General features: G+C 42.2%; 1 pseudogene; it reads left to right on the plus strand.

The window, feature by feature from the left end:
- Nucleotides 1-5,350: 5,350 nt before the first annotated feature.
- Nucleotides 5,351-5,446, plus strand: LOC138185333 (uncharacterized; annotated as a pseudogene).
- The last annotated feature ends 283 nt before the right edge of the window (nucleotides 5,447-5,729 follow it).

The following is a 5,729-nucleotide window of genomic DNA, read 5'->3' on the forward strand; positions in this document are numbered from 1 at the left end:
GGGTGTACGACCACAACGTGGTATTAATGATCCTCTGAGGTCCGTGTACTCGCATCGTTATTATCACCGTCGCTGTCATCGTCGCAGACGTCCAACTCAGCAGGAACGCAACTATTTGGCATTTTTCTTAGTTTGTCATGACTGTCCTTGTATGTCCGTTTACCGCCTAAGGTCTTTAAAGTATATCGGTCCCCTTCCAAAATCTCTGCTATCACGAATGGACCCCTGAATTTCGGGTCCAACTTCGTTTGGTTCCTTTCCTCATTTTTTCGTAACACAAAGTCACCAAGGTTAAACCTAACTACCTTGGCTTTCGTTTTCTCGAACCTGTCTTTATCATAGCTAGCGCAAGTCTCCATGTTCTGTATCGCCAGTTGTCTTACACTGGAGATGTCTACTTCCTTTTCCTCGACACTATCAGGCAACGATAAACCGTAGGGCCTTGCTGCCTTGCCAATCAATAACTCCAGAGGACTTGATTTAGTTACACGATTGGTGGTGCAATTCAAGGCTAACTGTATCTCGCCAATCGCGTCTTGCCACGTTCGCCCGGTCGTTTCTACCGTCGAAAACATATTTTTTAAGGTGCTCATAGTACGCTCTACTTGTCCATTGGCCCTACTACAGAAACTTTGACAGAAACTTTGGAAATCTTTACCCGTAAAGCATCTTCCCTGGTCCGCTATTAGCCGGCAGGGGCTGCCGAATAAGAATATAGCGGACTTAAGCGCTTTAATGGTATTTAGTGAGTCTATCTTACGGGTATGATGCAAATATACGAACTTGGTGAAGGCGTCGACCAGCACAACGACATATTCCTTCGAGTCGCTTTTACCACTTAGTTTTCCCGTGATATCCATGTGAACCGTGTGCCAAGGTATGCTGGTCTTAGGTATGGGGTGTAGTTCGACTTGTGTTTTGCCTGAACTAGCCTTTGAAACTCGACAAACATGACAGTTCTCAACGAATTTGCGAACGTATTTCGCCATTCCCTCGAACCAATAATACTCGTACAGTTTCTCGAGCGTTTTATCCCATCCTAAGTGCATGATTGACTGGTGTACATGGTTGATCACGGACCACCTCAAGCCTCTTGGGACAATGGGCAAGCAGAGAGTTCTGCCTCTCCTTTGTATCTTACGGTACAGGGTGCCGGATCGTAATTCGTACGTATTCGCGACGTCGTCCGCAAGCTCGTCGTTCCGCAACTTATCGACGATTTCCGTAATTTGAGGATCGCGACGTTGCTCCGCCAAGAGCCAATCTTCGAAGATTTCGGCCAGATTGATTTCTTTTTCGGCAATTTTGATGATCGTACGGTGATCCGAGTCTACGGGATTCCGCGAAAAGAAATCGACGTGAGCCATTCGTCTGCCTTCCCGATACATAATGTCAAAGGTAAAAGTTTGTAGGTAAGCCCACCACCTGTAAATCCTGTCATTTAAATGCACCTTATTGCTGGATGCCTTCAAGGAATTGCAATCAGTGACAACAAGGAATTCTCGCCCGTGTAGATAGTGGCGAAAATGCTTGACGGCGTTTACGACTGCTAACGTTTCTAATTCATAGGAATGATATCTAGATTCCGTTGGGCTAGTCTTTTTGTTGTAATACTCTACTACTCTATTTTTACCTTCGACCTTCTGCATTAGGATAGCCCCGTAGCCTTCTGAGCTAGCGTCGGTGTGTAGCTCTATTGGGTAATTGGGATCAAATATCATTAGCACCGGTTCATCGGTCAGAATAGAAATTACTTTTTGCCTTATCTTTTCATGTTTATCCATCCAATTTATGTTCTTGTTACCGGAAGTGAGTGCATACAAAGGTTTCATTACTTGTGAGAATTTTGGAACGAATTTTCGAAAATAAGAAGCTAGACCGATGAACTGCCGAAGCTGTGTGACGGTCGTCGGTGCGGGTAAAGAGCTTAAGGCGTGTATTTTACCCGGGTTGGGGCGAACTTCTCCGTTACAAATTACATAACCCAAATAGAGTACCGAGGTCGTTAGAAAAGAACATTTCGAAAAGTTGAAAGAGAATCCGGCTTTTACAAGGGTATCTAATACGATGTTCAATCGTTCTAGGGCTTGATCTACCGAGTCAGCGATAATTAAGACTCTTGGCTCAAGATTTCACGACCAATCATGATATTGTATTTTAAGTAGCTATCAGCAAGGACATGAAAAGTTATCTCCAGTGTAAAACCGTTAATAAATACAGTGGACAAGATCTGAAATGTACTGTTAACACAAGTATTTCCTATGCCTCGCATTACTACTACATCAGTCGTTCGTTTGCCAGAAAATTTCGAAGATATAGATTCTTTAATTAATGAGCATTCGGCTCCGGAATCGAAACAAAATGGGAACGACTCACCCAGATGACTTAAACTACCAGCTGGAGACTCCACCATGCAGGAGTCGACTCGCCGTTCGTTCTTGGAGCCGGGTTTTCCGTTCTGCAGTAGCGGACAATCAGGTGCGATATGGCCCTCCGCACGACACTTGAAGCAAACCACCTTGGACGATGCGGCTGGTCGGCTTATTTCCTGATGTCGATATATTGAACATATAAACAAAATATATCCAAAACAACGAACCAACAAAATTGAAGCAGTTACACTAAATCAAAATCGAAGCAAGGAGCTCCAGGGCAAAGTTCACTGAACTCACGCATACACCAATAACGCACAACAGGGGAAATTCCCTTTCTCCCAGAAGCATGGTGACGAAGATGTGCCTCCAAAACCTCTACGGGAATTTCATTGGCAAAACGAACTTTTACACAACGATCAGTGTCAATAACTTCAACCAGAGGGGGTTCCCACTCCAACACAACGGTCTCTGCATCGAAGAAACTCTCATCTGCAATAAAAAGATTGTCAAAACTCAATTCCGACGGGAAATCCACGGCCTCTGCATCGATGTCGAATAGTTCCTCCGACCACTCTGGTACTTGTGGTTCATCACAACACCGCATGCGTTTGAGGGGTCTTTTCGAGTCGCCCACGGGTTCTTCGGAATCCCTCTTTCTCTTGCGCTCAAACGACACAACACAGCCTAAATAGAACAAAACAGGATGAATTAAGCGGACAAAAAACAAGATAAAATACGCACCAGGGAAATCTGCATGAGAATCTCCGATAGAAACGCCTCCACAAACATTGTTCAAACGTCAATCACCGAAGCCTATGGAAACAACAAAAAAAGGAAAAGGGATCAAAATCACGAAAACAACCATAATATGCAAATATCCATCTAAACCAAACTTACGCAAAATAACTCGAAGGAGGAGGACCTCGTTGTGGGAGAACAGCGGACTACGCGTGTTGCCCGAGCAAATAGCGAAATGATAATGACGCTGTAGCCACCAGCCCTTGCACGTGCCAAAGAAAACATAAATAATTCCCACGATACAAACGTCGAAGTTTCGCTCAACTAAATCAGCATGGAACTCTTCAAGTCTCCTAGACGCTAGCTCAACAGAAACACAGGACCGACAGAAACTGAGTCGAAATATGGAATTCACATTCTCTCACGTACGATCTCAGGAAACCAAAACTGCAACGTCCCGATTCCCATGGAAGCATACCCCCAGTGGACCACCGCCCCGTGGGGGATGGCATTATAAATAAGCATAGCAACATAGAGCAATGTTCATTATTTTTACGTCCATTTGTCCATATTGTTAATACGTTCGGTATAGGCTCATTATAACGTTCATTATTAATCATCTTTATAAATAAATATATTTATACCCGCGACATTAGTCCGAATAAATAAGCCGCAAGCTTATTCAGTGTGTATTTCCAATCAAAAATAAATAAATAAACTAAAGGTTTTAATAATAATTATACCCGAGTCGAATAATAAAACCTAATAATAAATTCACCGACGATCATTACGAAGTGATGGCCCCCGACGGAACTTACTCCACAAGGTAAGAAACTTAATTTTATAAAATTTTCTTCTTCTCTGATAATTTCGCCACATCCGGGAACCGAATCCAATTTACTTATCGCCAATTAACACATTCAATTTCGTTTCAATTTTGTAAGCATTTTCAAGATAAACCATCGATTTTGAAACTAAACAAAGGGTTATTCGCTGCGTAGGCTTGCGTAAACGGTGTCTTCAATTACCGAAACACTCATTGATCTTCGCATTCCTCCTCCCACTGTTGGCAAAATATTGCCCGTCTTTGGGCAAGGCTTGCGAAATCACACAAGTCTTACGCAGAGAGGACTATCAAATTCATCATTGGAGTTATTAACCGATACTCTTGCCGTCATTGCATGCGATTGAGGAAAAACAAGAAGAGGAAATAGTAGAATAATTTCCTTTTGAGAATTCAACCAAAGGATCGTTCGCTGTGTTGGCTTGTGCGACCGGTGTTTTCGATCATCGAAAACACCCATTGATCTTCACATTCCTCCTCCCACTGTTGGCAAAATATTGCCCGTCTTTGGGAAAGGCTTGCGAAATCACACGAACCCCACACAGAGAGTACCGTTAAAATCACCCTCGATAATTAAATTCGAAGGTAAGAAAATTTATTTATTGCATTCAACTTTAATCCTCTCCCGTGCCAGTATCCCTGCGCATAGCAGGTTAGCCGAAAACGTGGAATTTACTATCAGTAGCCTGAATATTAGTTAACGCTACCCGCGAATAATTAATTCATTAATAGACAATCTAAAGAAATTTCTCTAATCGAAATAGTCCTTAGACTATTTCTGGTGGCAGCAACTACCGTGTAAATCGAAAGTTTCGATAAGAAAAAATATATAATATAAATTTTCAAACTTAGAAATAGATCTTAATCGGAAATCTTAATTCAATATCTTAAATATAATTATATCGTTTAAATTTTCCCTTCCTGATGAAACTCAAATTAAATCGAGCTAAATTGAATTAAATTAAATTAAAACAAAACAAAATAAATTAAAACAAATAAAAAAAAAAAAATCTTGCGAATTCAACGGTTTAAAATCGATTCAAACAAACAAGAACGTAACACAACATATTTATCACGATAACTACTACAACAATGTCAATATGGATAAAACACTTCTGAAAAACAAATTGCGATTATATGAAACAATTCAAAAATATAAAGGTCTAACTCAATCACTCCAAACAATAAAACTTTCAAAATGTTAACATGCATTTTATGGAAACCACTATATTTTGTTAGAAGTATGGAATATGTTACGTCCGGTGACTCTCTACGGTCGAGGCGTCCATCAACTGTGCATATATAATTAAGCGGGTCGCAATAATCCTAAGGAACGGTCATAAAACGAGGCTTTTGGATTTACCGCTAAAGCCGTTAAGTGGCCTAAAACACCTTCAAATCGAGACATAAAATTGGAACGATACAGAGAAGATCAGCATGGCCCCTGCGCAAGTATGACACGCAAAATCGTGAAGCGTTCCACATTTTTGGGGAGCACGAGGCGTAGAACCACGCCCTGGGAAAGTGGCTCGTCGGTGCCTTTGGCACCCGTCAGATTGCAGATCCGATGCGGAGAATTTTGCGGAGGATGGATATGGGAGACAAAAAGGTAATAACGTTTAGGGTGCAGGGAAGGGATACCTCAGTACCCGTGCAGCCACGGGTTGTAAAGCGGGCCCCGCTGCGTGGTCATCGAGCAACAGTGGCCGTCCGAGGGTGGACCATCAGGACCCCGGACGTGTTCATGCGTCTGGTGAAGAGGACATGCAACC

Source organism: Bombus flavifrons, chromosome 11, assembly GCF_040668555.2.
Source record: "Bombus flavifrons isolate JBK064 chromosome 11, iyBomFlav1_principal, whole genome shotgun sequence".
In the NCBI taxonomy this organism is placed as follows: domain Eukaryota; kingdom Metazoa; phylum Arthropoda; class Insecta; order Hymenoptera; family Apidae; genus Bombus; species Bombus flavifrons.